The 14,399-nt window shown below is 36.5% G+C and overlaps 1 non-coding gene across 1 annotated transcript; it reads right to left on the bottom strand.

The window, feature by feature from the left end:
- Positions 1-622: 622 nt before the first annotated feature.
- LOC128042711 (small nucleolar RNA R71) lies at positions 623-729 on the bottom strand. The gene has a single exon (XR_008198224.1). It is a non-coding gene; the product is annotated as a small nucleolar RNA R71 (small nucleolar RNA).
- Positions 730-14,399: the final 13,670 nt, after the last annotated feature.

Genomic DNA, 14,399 nt, shown 5'->3' on the forward strand with positions numbered 1-14,399 from the left:
TTTAGTTTTAGTTAACTTTTATTGCTTAACTTGGTTTTTTTTCTTTGTTGTGTAGTGTATGACTTGAAGCAAGAATGAGCCAATTCTGTTGGATATTGAACCTGTAAGAACATTACACAACGCAAGAAGGAGAATAATTCTAATGGAAGAGCCACCACACATTGATCCACCTCCGGAAAATCTGCTCTTTGAGGAGCAACAAGACTAAATTCCACCACTAGAAGAGAAAATTCTATAATTAAAAGAGCAAATTCTAGACCGCAACGGTATGCTACAGGACTAAACTGTGCCCAATTTGGATGTTGTGCGAGGTAGCATCAATAAGTTGAATATCAATGCCAATAATTTTGAGGTTAAATCGGCCATAATCTAGAGCAATCTATAGTTTTGGGGATCGATCAATGAAGACCTGAACCAATACCTTAAGCGATTTCTAAATCTATGTGACATGTTTAAATATAATGGGGTAACCGATGACACTATTCATCTTCAGCTTTTCCCGTTTTCATTGTGTGATGATGCATTTATGTGGTTATATTTGTAGGCTGTAGTGTCAATATCAACTTGGGAGGAGCTTGCTAATCTGTTCTTGGCAAAATACTTTCCACCTAGCAAAGTGATGAAACTGTGGATGGATATTACAAATTTTCGACAACTCGAAGGGGAGACACTGTACGAGGCATGGGAACATTTCAAGATATTATTGTGTAAGTGCCCCTATCATGGTCTTAAATATTGACCACAATTGCAGACTTTCTATAACGGGTTGGATGGAAATTTGAGGTCTAGTTTAGACGGAACATCTGCGGGGGCGTTCATGTCTAAAACATATGCTAAGGGTTGCCAACTTATATAGGATATGGCGATGAATTCATAAATGTGGCCAACGGATCGTTTCACATATAAATTGAGACCCCCAACTATGAATTTAGTCAATGGGAAGGATAAATACCAACATATCGTCGAGAGTCTCAATCGCCAAAAGATAAATTCAAATAGGCCTCTAAATTCTGACCAATACCGTCTTTGGGGTAGTTACATGGGTGGTAGTAGTGAAAACATGAATTGGGGAAGTCACTTAGAAAATCAATAAGAGGAGGTTAACTACTTAAGAAATAGGGGTAGAAATCCCCACTCTAATACATACAATCTCGAGTGGTGTGACCATCTTAACCTTAAATACGGAGGTAACCAGGGAGGAAGTTTCAATCAAAAGGTAAGTAACTTTAGCCAAACCAAGCAAGTACCTCCATTTAACCACCTCATCTTTCCCAACCCCAATAATATGATAGGAAACTTACGATCAATTGTAACCTGCTAAACCTGACCAAGTCGTTATGGCCGAATTCAGAAAGCTACATTGGTCACCGAAATGACCCAGAAAAGCTTTCGTAGTTTTCAAACATAATTTTTAAACCATTTGTGTAAATCGTTCAAAACTAGTGAAATCAAATATTAAATTAATTTCGTAAAAACATGAAAATTTTAGAAATCTGTGATTTTGATGTTATTTTTGTAAAATTTTGATCACTATTCAAAACTTTCATAATTCCAATCATATTTAAAAATAATTTGTCTTTTCCTTCAAAATTAAGGAACTTGGTTATTCTTCATTATTCGTAAAATATGTTAACTTCGAAAAATCAAATGTCTCTAGAAATCTCATTTGTAAACATTACTAATTTTAAAAACTAAGTCTAGTTTTATTTAAAACTCGTTTCTCATCATTTCAAATGAGAAAAATATAATATTGACATATTTTTATAAAAATCATAACGAAAATTTTTACGGGAACCATATTTTATTAAAATCAATATTTCATGTAAATTCGATAAAACATGAATAAAAGAATTTAAAACCTCAAAAATAAGTCATATTTTTTTCTAAAACTTATTTTCATTGTCGTAATGGAAAAGAGTGATTTTGTCAGGTTTTAATAAAAACCAAGCTTCATGCATAATCTTATCATTTTGTCAGGTTTTAATAAAAACCAAGCTTCATGCATAATCTTATCAAATACTAATTTATATAGTTTTTGAAACTTAATGTCATGGAATCAAGTCATGCAATTCAGAATAAAAATCCCTAAAGTAATGTCTCATGGCACAGTCCAAAAATAATAACCAAATAGTCTAAAAACAAAAATAATAAAGTATAAAACACTTATTCGAAAATCGTCCGAGAACTCCTCCTTTAGTCGCGTCTATGTCCTAACCTTGGGTGTTATCTGAAATGTCAGAAAAACAAAGGGGGTGAGCTATAAAGCTCAATGTGAGTATTAACTTAAGTATTAAAAAGAAATTTAGTATACAAATCAAAATATTATAGAGAATTTATACATTTTATTCCACAGAGTCTTAACTTAGGTAACAACTAGTAATTTAAACACACGTTTCTTAAAAATAGCCGAATTTATATATCTACACAGTTTCTCAGATAGCAATATGCATGAGGATGTTAATGCAGAGCTTTTTCAAAAATCAATGCAAGTTTTTCAAAAACATTCCTACCCATCTCCACTACACACTAATGAAGAGTTCTCCAGAACGCGTCCATCTAATAACACTCCACATTGTAGCCAAGCCACTCAATATCGAAAATATGTTGCACGTTATGGTCAAGCCACTAATCTACCGTAGTTCGATGTAGCAGATTAAACTAGTTTTCGCACTTTAGGAGCTTGAACATAGGCATTTTAGTTAAGTTTTAATCACATTTTCATAAATTTATTTAAGTTTAATAAAGTGTGTAATTTGAGTCTTTTATTAACCTTAAGGGCTGAATGAGGCCTAATATACTTTGTGAGCGTGTAGGAGACCATTAGAAGGTGTGCCAACTCGATATTGATCGCTTTGTTGTAACACAAAGCATTGGCTGTCGCAATGTAGGAAGCAGAATAGAAGAATTCCAAGAATGCCTTCAATGTTTTGACACAGCCTGAGGATGTCGTGACATACCCCTAAGGACACTTTGAAGATAAACATATAGCCCTCGATGTCATGACAGAAGACTTGGTGTGTCGTGATGTTTCCTTTGTATGGGAAATAATTACGAGCCTGGGGCATTTTGGTTTGCACAATCAAATGTTAAGGATGACGACCACCCTAAAATCTATAAATAGGCTGATTTAACACATGTTAAACACATCTTGCATATAGTAGAATTTTCTCTTTATATTTAGTCTTTAGTTTTTCTTTTCTCTTAGGCTTAGGTTTTATTTTAGTTCTTGGTATTTGCTTTTGTGGGGAAATTAGATTTGTGAAATACCATCAAACTCTGTGAGGATTCTACACTTAAATTCTAATCCGAATCAATCTTCTTCTAAACTCTGTTCTCTTCAAATTGTTATTCATGTTTATTCCTTCTATCAAGTTTATATTTTTATTAGATTCATGAGGAGCTAATCCTCTTGTGAGGGATTAGCGAGTAGAGGTATGATTAATTAACTATTTTGTAAGGATTTCTTAGTAGAACAATTGTTAAAATGAGGAAGAACCTAAATGTAACACCCCAAAAATATGAGTTGTTGATTTGCTAAATCCAGTTAATAGCTAAATGCCTACTTTAGTGGTTGAGGGTCTTGGTATTATGGTGGGGGTTCTAAAGTTTGAATCCCCTTGCGTGACAAAAGGGAAATTATTTTTGTTGGTTTTGCATGTGCGCAGGTAGTAGTGTTTGGATTGAAATCTAGTTCTTGTAAGTAGATAAGTGTTAGAGGGGAGTTAGTTAGTAGGAATTTGTTAATTAATATTTTTTTAAGTTTATCTTTTGACCTTAAAAATCTACTACCTCTCCCCCATGTTTCTTTCTTTTTCCTCCCTATTGCCTAGTTTTCTTTGCCATTTGATTTTGTCTTCTTTTCCATCTCTTGGCTTTGCTTTGATATTTTCTTTTTCTTTCAAATTAAATCTTTTTGTTGGGGCCATCGAAGTGTTTTATGATTGTTGTTCATAATGCCATGTTCAAGAGATTGTGGTAAGTATGGTTTTATTTCATTGCATGTTTCAATAGGTTGAGGTTGTTAAAATTGTGTTTATGTCTGTATTGGTGATTTTGGGGTTTTCATTTATATTGAGGCATTGGTGTGCATTTTGTAGGTGGAGATTCTGAACCATTCGCATGCTCGACTAATTAGATTTCTGTTGGGTTACTGTTTCCTTGAAGGTAAGTCGTCTATCGAAAAGCCGATGCCATAATTTTGTTAAACTTTGAGCAAAACTGTTGTTGAATTTTTTTGAATCGAGTCTAGTAAATCATTTTAATGTATGTTTATTTGATGTGTTTAGGCTCTGGAATTCTTGTAAGTGATTTTGCATCAAAAATAGTGAAGGTGTGTAATGAGAAACTCGAAAAATAGCGAACGAAGAAAGCCAAAATTGGGCACTTTCGACGCCACATGGCCGTGTGGTAGGCCGTGTGTAACACACGACTATGTGATGGGCCATGTGTGACACACGAACGTGTGTGGACCGTGTGCCAAGTCGCGTGGACCACACTGGCTAGACAATTTTGGCCTTATGGGCCATACGTGCGTGTGGGCCCAAAATTTAGAATTTTTCCCTAGGGCTTTACACTTCTGCCGATGAATTGCGGCCCTTTCATGGGGTCGGTATGTGATTAAATATGCTATAAAACATGAAATTTGGTTATATGATATTATGAATTCTGATATCTGTAAGTGTATCTAAGATGTCATATGACCATTCAAACTAAGTGTGATGTTAAATACGTACATGATTTGCATCGGAAATGTTATGTATGATTTATGTTATGTTTATATATGATTTTGGGGTGGTTTATATCATGTGGAGGAAGTGTTCTGTGAGAGGCGATATCTTGCCCATTATACTGGCAGCACAACTGCAAATATTCTGAAAAGTGTCATATTGACACTTAGTGGTGTATAGGGCTGGATAGGTCTTTAATACCCTATATGGTGGATTGAGGTGGTCAGAGATGGTTTGTAGCGAATGGGGGTAGGATTGTAATTTCATATGATTCTGATTCTGTATGAGACATTCATCTTTATTTATTCTGCTATGTAGATAACTTTAAACTAAATCTGTGATTTTGTTTTCTTTTAAGTTACAGACTGAGTTATGAAAACTTACGTTTTGTTTTTCTGTCACTTTCAGGTAACCCTCAGAGTTATGCGGGTCGGCACAAAGGGAGCTTGGTTATGTCCACATTTTCATAAACTCAAATTATTAAAATTTGACTTATTTAAAATTTTGGTTTGGGAGTTTTGTAAATTATGGACTCTCTAGATATTTGGGGTTATTTTTGGTTTAGATTTTATTTTGAATTTTTGGCATGGCATTTTTAATAAAATGACTTTTTGAAAATGAACATTTTCCTGGAATCAATTGTTTTCGAGAAAACACACTTGGTTTTTCCTAAATATAATGTATTAAAAATTTCCACTGCAAAGTATTCAGTTTATTTAGAAAATGTAAATAAACAACAATTTTAACTTAATAATTATGTCAAACACATTTTCAAACGGAAGCCAGATTTACAACTGTTTTACATAACATCTTTAGATCTAGCCATAACATTCTGGCCGAGTTTAGGGTGTTAAATTTTGTAGTATCAAAGCTAGGTTGCAAAACTTGGGCTATGAAATTTTGGGTTCAAAATTGTATTAGTAAAAAACAAATTTTTCGAGTAAAGTTTAGTTTTAAATTTGAAAAGTAAGTTTGTCGAATACCGAGTGTCTAGCTTCGATCCTGTAAGTACTTTTGACTTAGAAATACTTTAGTCTAGAAAACTCTGATAAGATAGCTAGAGACTGACACATTTCTGAGACTTCTTCAATTTCCTTTGATACTTATTTGAAGCATAAAATACTTGCTAATAAATACTAGAACTAATACATAGAACTTCGTAATGTAGATAATCTGTGAACATGATGAGTACTCATGGAACACGTGGACACGATTCCCGTGGGCGTGGCGGGTGCCGTAGAGGGGCTCATGTTGAGTCATCCTTGATGGGTAGTATACCCAATCTGGATATGTGTGAGACACCGGCTATACCTACTGCTGAGACCGGGTTTCAAAGTCGCTCGGCTGGGGACAACGTATTGTCTCAAGCTATACTTAGAATGTTAGAGAGGATCGCTGGGCCCTATTTTGGTTCCGGGAGCCAGGGGTCTGTAATTGAATGACTCTGGTCTAAAGGCGCTAAGTTGTTTAGGGGCGTCATTGGAGTCGCCCCTCTGTGTCAAAATATTGGTCGGAGGCCACCAAGAGGATCATGAATGACATCGACTCTACCCCTGAGTAGAAATTGAAGGGTGTAGTATCTCTGCTTCGCGATTAAAGCATATCAGTACTGGTTAATGGTTGAGGAGGGTACGATACTCAGCTGTATCAGAGTAATTGGGATCAGCTTAAGAGTTCCTTCTAGAGCAAATATGTGGGGGCAAGTTATGTGGATGCTCGTAGACGCGAGTTTATGAACCTTACCAGGGGATAGGACTGTGGTCGAGTATGAGGCTGAATTTCTGAGACTGAGTCGTTATGCTCGTGGGATGGTGTTGACTGAGTATGAAGTGTATCCGCTTCGAGGAAGGATTTAGGGATAACCTGAGGGTTCTGATAGCTTCATAGAGAGAGTGAGAATTCACCTTCTTGGTGGACAATGTGAAGATTGTTGAGGAGGTTAAGCGGGTTGAGCACGTTGAGTGCGAAAATGGGGAGCATGAGAGGGGTAAGAAGAATAGGGATTTGAATCCCTCTAGTTCTTTTCAAAGGCCTAAGAAATAAGCCAGGTCTGATGGGCCTTCGATAGTTGGGGTTCCAGTTCCTCCTATTGTGGCTCAACCGTGTGGGGACTGTGGTAGACGCCATCTAGGAAAATGTTGGAGGAGGTTAGGAGTGTGTCTGCGATGTGGGTTGATGGAGCACCATATCAGGTATTGTCCACAGCATTCTGATCAAATGCAAGCTCTAGTTCTGAGATTTGTTCAGCCTTAGTGTGCAGTTCAGCAGCCGCCTAGGGGCCGTGGTCCGGCGTGGGGTAATAATGGTATGGGTGGAGGGCAGAGAGCACTTGACAGGGGTGCTAACCAGACTGAGGCGAGGCAGTCTGTGTTGGTTTATGCTGCTAGACGTCTTGATGACAGAGACACCACTGATGTTATTACCGGTACATTTTTTATTCATACTACCCCTTATTTTACATATATAGATATATAGTCAAGACATTCCTATATATCTAGCTTTGTTTTTGTAAACTTGGGGATTTCTATTGAAAGGACTTTTGGTTATATTATTGTACTTAGCTCGTTGGGCCAATCAGTTCAAGTTAATATAAGGGGTTTTATTTTCAGCTAATTTGATGGAGCTACCATTTGGGGAATTTTTTTTGATTTTGGGGATGGACTGGCTCGTGGAGCATTGGGTCAATTTGGATTGTGCCACTAAGACGGTAGTTCTGAAATAAAAGAATGATGTGAAAATGGTTATGATCGACGAACTTCGAGATTACTTATCCAATGTGATCACCGTTCTTATGGCCGAAAAGTTGGTTCGAAAAAAGGTGTGAAGCGTATCTGGCTTTTGTGAGTGGCTTAGCTTCTATGGGTTCATTTGTTAGGGACATTCAAACGATTAAATTAGAGCAAGTGCGGATTCTGGTTGAGAGAGGTGACTTTTCTGGGGCATGTATTTTCTGTGGAGGGGATCTGAGTTGACCCTAGGAAAATTGAGGCTGTGCTTAAGTGGAAACAACTTAGGAATGTTTTTGAGATCTGCAGTCTTCTTAGACCTGAGGGTTATTATCAGAGATTTGTCAAAGGGTTCTCTTTAATTGTAGCTCCTCTGACTAAGCTGTTGCTAAGAACTCCTCATTTGTCTGGATGGATGAGCAACAATCGAGCTTTGAGAAGCTCAAATCTATTTTGACTCAGACTCCTGTTCTAATATAGCCTGAATCTGGGAAGGAATTCATGGTTTACAATGATGTATCGTACGTCGGTTTGGGTTGTGCTCTGATGCGAGATGGTAAGGTTGTGGCTTATGCGTCCTGACGACTTAAGTCATACGAGGGCAACTATCTTACGCATGATCTTGAGTTAGATGCAGTTGTCTTCACCTTAAAGATTTGGAGGCACTATCTATATGGTGAGAGGTGTTTCATTTACATCGATCACAAGAGCCTCAAGTATCTCTTTGCCCCAAAAGAGTTAAACCTTAGGCAGTGAAGATGGATTGAACTGCTTAAGGATTACGATTGCACGATTGAGTATCATCTGGTAAGGCCAACGTGGTGGCTGATGCTCTTAGTTGTAGGGAAATGTCTGATTTGAGGGCGATGTTTGTTCCCCTAAGTCTATTTAATGATGGGAGTCTGTTAGTCGAGTTGCAGGTTAAGCTGACATGGATTAATCAGATTCGGAGTAAAGAGTGGGGGATGATTCTCTAGTTCTGTAATTTTTTAGGTAGAGGATGGTAGTATGTTTGATTTTGGGTTGAATAGTGATGGGGGTTTGTGTTTCCAAGGACGAGTTTGTGTACCTAATAATTTTGATTTGAGGCAGTCCATTCTGAAGGCAGTGCATAGTAGCCCTTATGCTACTCATCCTGGAGGAAATAAGATGTATCGAGATCTTCAAGAGTTGTATTAGTGGCCTGGGTTTAAATTGGAGGAAACAAATTTTGTTTCTTGGTGTATGACATGCCAACAAGTTAAGGTTGAACACCAGTTGCCTTCGGGTTTACTTCAACACGTTAATATTCCCTTATGGAAAAATGAACATGTTACTATGGACTTTGTTAGTGGGTTGCCTTTAACATCTACTAAGAAGGATTCTGTATGGGTCATCTTAGATTGATTGACCAAGTCTACCCACTTCATTCATGTTCGAACAGATTACTCCCTTTAGAAGCTGGCGAAGTTATATGTTTTAGAGGTTGTGAGACTTCATGTGGTTTTGGTCATTATCTCTGATAGAGATCCTTGCTTCACTTCTTGAGTTTGGAAGAAACTTCATGAGGCTCTGGGTTTGAGGTTGAACTTCAGTACTGCATTTCATCCTCAGACAGATGGTCAATCTGAGAGGGTGATTCAAATATTTTAGGATATGCTTTGGAGTTGTGTGATCGAATTTTGAGGTTATTAGGAGGATTTTCAGCCATTAGCTGAGTTCGCCTACAATAACAACTTCCAGTCTAGTATTCAGATGGCACCTTACGAGGCTTTATATGGTTGTAAGTGTCGTACTTCGTTGTGTTGGACTGAGTTGGGTGAGCGACGAGTTTTTGGTCCTGAGTTGGTTTTTGAGACTGAGGATAAAGTTAGATTGATTCGAGATCGTCTTAAGGCGACTTCTGATAGACAGAAGTCCTAGGTATATCTAAAAAGAAGGGACATTGAGTAATCTGTGGGTAATTATGTTTTTCTTATGGTGTCTCTATGGAAGAGAGTTCTAAGGTTTGGACATAAGGGAAAGTTGAGCCCTAGGTTCATTGGGCTGTATCAGATTTTGAAACGTGTGGGACCAGTTGCTTATCAGTTGGAGCTACCTCCAGAGTTAGACCGTATCTATGATGTGTTTCACGTCTCTATGTTGAGGCGGTATCGGTCAGACCCATCTCATATTGTTTATGTTGAGGAGAATGAGGCTAGACTGGATTTGACATTTGAGGAGGAGCCGGTTTAGATTCTGGATCGAGACATTAAGGTCTTAAAGGTAAGTCGTCAATCAAGAAGTCGAGGCCGTAATTTTGTTAAACTTTAAGCGAAAACGTTGTTGGATTTTTTCGAATTGGGTCTGGTAAATCATTTTAATGTATGTTTATTTGACATGTTTAGGTTCTGGAATTCTTGGGAATGATTTCACATCAGAAATAGTTAAGGTGTGTAACGAGAAACTCAAAAAATAACGAACTACGAAAGCTAAAATTGGGCACTTTCGACACTACAGGGCCTTGTGGACCTCACTGGTGTGTGGGCCACACGGGGTAGGCAATTTGGGCTGTGTGGGCCTAAAACTCAGAATTTGTCCCTAGGGCCGTACATGTTGTCTTGATCGATTGTGGGCCTTCCGTGGGGTCTGTATGTGATTAAATATGCTATAAAACATGAAATTTGGTCATATGATATTAAGAATTTTGATATCTGTAAGTGTATCTGAGTTGTCATATGACAGTTGAAACTAACTGTGATGTTAAATACGTACATGATTTACATGGATATGTTATGTATGATTTCTATTATGTTTGTATCTGATTTTGGGGTGGTATATATCATGTGGAGGAAGTGTTCTGTGAGAGGCGATATCTCACCAATTATACTGGCAACACAGCTACAAATATTCTGAAAAGTGTTATATCGACACTCAGTGGTGTGTAAGGCTGGATGGGTCTTTAATAACCTATATGGTGCGTTGAGATGGTGTGTAGCAAATGGGGGTAGGATTGTAATTTGCATATAATTATGATTTTGTATAAGACATTTATTTGCATTTATTCTGCCATGTAGATAACCTGAAACTAAATCTGTGATTCTGTTTTCTTTTAAGTTATACACTGAGTTAAGAAAACTCACTTTCTGTTTGTCTGTCAGTTTTAGGTAACCCTCAGATATAGGCGGGTCGGCGCAACTGGAGCTCGGTTATTATGGACTCTCTGGACATTTAGGGTTATTTTTGGTTTGGATTTATTTTGAATTTTGGCATGAAATTTGATAAAATGACACTTGGTTTTTCCTAAATATAATGTTTTTAAAAATTTTGCTGCAAAGTATTCGGTTTATTTAGAAAATGTAAATAAACAACGTTTTTAACTAAATAATTATGTCAAACACGTTTTCAAAATAAAACAGGATTTAAATAACATAAGCTCACGATGGTTTTCAACAAATAGAAGCCGGATTTACAACTACTTTACGTAGCATCTCCAGATCTAGCCATAACATCCGGGCCAGGTTTGGGGTGTTTACACTAAACCTAGTCTTGACAACCCTAGGAAGTCATTAAGGTGGGAATTAACCCAAATTTGGTATGACCTATCCGTAAACACCTTATCCTTGAACCGATTTGGACTGTGAGGTCGAGAGGTAAGTAGTTCTTTCCACTCAGTACTTTAATGGAAGACCAGAAGATCCTACTAGGGTATTGAATAGTTGATTGAACAAGAAAACCCAAAATGATAGTTGGTTATTATTACTGAAGCGAGCTAATAACCCATGACCAGATTTTATTTATATATTTTATTATCTGATTTCTTGTGATTTATTTATTTATTTTATTTTATTTCTTATTATTATTAGTATAGATTATCACAACCTTTCTATTCATTCATTGTACTATAATCAATTTAAAGTACTAATTAGATCTATTTATGTTTAAGTTAGAATTAATTTAGTGCTCTCCTACCTTAGGTATGATCCTCGGAGTTCTTACCTACTCCGTTGTAACTATATTACAACTTGACTCGTATACTTGCAGATACTGTAATACCCTTAACCCTAATCCATTACCGGAACAGGGTTACGGAGCGTTACCAAAGGTTACGAATCAAACAGATAGAAGTTTCAAACATTTCAAAACATATCAATATTCATATAAATAAAAAATAAAAAAATTCATAATGTCTCATATACGAGCCATCGAGGCCCAAAATACGCGTTAGAAACAAGTCGAGACTAAATTAGAAACTCAAAGAATTTTTCAGAAAATATTGAAAATTTTCAACATTGCAGGGGTCACACGGCTGTGTGGGCATTCGAAATAGGGATACACGACTATGTCCCAGGTTGTGTTTTTGCCTGTGTAACTCCCTACTTGGGCCACACGGCTAAGCCACATGGCCATGTGCCAGGTTGTGTACCCTTCGAAGTAACCCCACACGCTCGTGTGCCAAGCCGTGTGCTAGGCTATTAAATAGCCTGACTTGCAACCTTATGAAAGCTAGAGGGGACACATGCCAATGTGTCACACACGGCTGAGATACACGCCCGTGTCTCTGCCTGTGTGGACAAAAATAGGCCATTTTACAAGCCATTTTTCTCACCCAATTTGGCATGTACCTACATACAACATTGCACATAGTTGCAAGCAATTACACGTCATCCAAATCAAGCATAAACAAGTGTTATACACATGGTAAAATATCATACAACCAATGCCCTTAGGCACATCAAATGAAGATATATAAACATGCCTATCCATGTATTCAATTTGACCAAATAATCAACTAACTTGCCATTCTATAACTAAAATTAAATATCCAAAAGTACCAAAAAAGCCGGTGGATAGTGTGATATAGCTCTGACAAGTTTCCAACCCGAACGAGCTTTCAATTCTCCATAAAACATAGAAAAATAGCAAAGAGTAAGCATTTAAGCTTAGTAAGTTCGTATAACTTAGAATTTAACTTACCATTTGATCGCCGGAGTCGAGCACGACGTGTTATCTAACTTAACTTAGTAGTTCAGAGCATAAAAGTTTGCTTTTAAAATTAATTCACTCACATTCAATCAATATGTCCCTAAAAAGGACCCTCGAGACCCTAAAACATGCAACGAAAAAGGTTCAGGTCCAAACCGGGAACACTAAAGTTTTTCCGAATATTAAACAAATCAAAATAAGTTATTTCAGTACTCACAATAAAACTGTCCACTCGCAAAATAGTCACTAATTTAATTATCACTCAAGTTACGAATCTCAAAATTTAGATTTGTAAATTTTCCTTGAAACTAGACTCACATATCTTCTTATCATAAAATTTTCAGAATTTTTGGTTTAGCCAAATAGTACAATTTATTCGTTAAAGTCACCCCTGTTTCACTGCTCGACAGTTCTGACCCCTCTTCACTAAAAATCAATTATCTCATTGTACAGAATTTGGATAATGTTCTCGTGTTTTTATTTTGAAAATAGACTCACTAAAGAATCTAGAAATATAAATTATGACTCATAATTCTTTCTGTAAATGTTTTAAGGATTTTCTAAATTCAGAACAGGGGACTTCAAAAACCATTCTGACCTTGTCTCACTAAAATTCAAATATCTCATAATATATAATTCCTTTGTCTACACCGTTTCTTTCATGTGAAAATATACTAAATAAGATTTGATTCTATATCTCATTCACTCTCTAATTCTACTATCCTTGGTGATTTTAAAATTCACATCAATGCTATTGTCCAAAAACTATTCCATTGCAAATTTTTACTTTTTATAATTTCTTTGTATTAACTATCATTTGGGCAAACATAATACCAAGACATGTTCTTAAATAGCCATTTCAATAGCTAATCATTAGTCATATCATAAGGACACACACAAATTGACTAAGTCCCTATACATGCCATAACTTAAAACGTTTCGATTCACAAAATACTGAGATGATCTGTTGATAGTGTGAAATGATCTCCGACGTCCTTACGATCCCTGAATTGGCTTGGTGATACTATAAAAAAAAGAAGAAAAATAAAAGAAGTAAGTGTAAAGCTTAGTAAGTTTACAAGCAAATTAATAACAACATTTATCATAAATAATTATACTCATGAATCATCATCAAGTATCGTGGTCTTTGCTTCTTCTTTACTTACTCTCTTACTTGTTTACTTACTTGCTTACTTAAATAACTCATGATTATAACTTACTCCTCCCTTGATAAACTTTCTTTCTCAACTGATAACTGAGATATTCTTAACTCTTATAACTCACCTGAATCTATTTGTTATGCTTTTACCTGAACTTTCATGTAACATAGTTTATTTACTAGCCTGTTGAACCACTTGGAATACTAAGGATACTCGGGTCTCCTGTTTGATAATAACATGCCAAATTCATGTCCCAGACATGGTATTACGTGGGGTTGTCTCCTGTACTGCCAATGCCATATCCTAGATATGGTCTTACACGGGAGTTTTCATATCGGTGCCCATACCATGTCCCAGACATGGTCTTACGGGGGACCTCTCATCTTGGTGCCAACTCCATGTCCCAGACATGGTCTACATGGGACCTCTCATAACCTCAATAATGCCAATGCCATGTCCCAGACATGGTCTTACATCGGATCTCATTGTCTTAATGTCATGACATTTGTATCCGATACATTCCTAATGTTTCAACGAGACTTTTTAACACTGATTCTCTGTCATCTCATACTTGAGTCAACATTAAATAATTTCATGAAATAAATACATAATTGCTGGAAAATAACAACACTAATAATAATGATTGAAATATTTCATTTATTTATCGTAAACTTACCTCAGTACAAAATACCATTAAATCTAGCAACTTAGTCCTCAACCTTTTTTTCCCCGATCTAACTCCGGATTTTGTTCTTCTAGATCTATAATAGAAATTTTAGCTTATTTAACACTCACATTCACCAAAACATTCCTTGACTCGAACTTTGGTAAAATTATGATTT

Source organism: Gossypium raimondii, chromosome 7 (assembly GCF_025698545.1).
Source record: "Gossypium raimondii isolate GPD5lz chromosome 7, ASM2569854v1, whole genome shotgun sequence".
NCBI lineage: Eukaryota > Viridiplantae > Streptophyta > Magnoliopsida > Malvales > Malvaceae > Gossypium > Gossypium raimondii.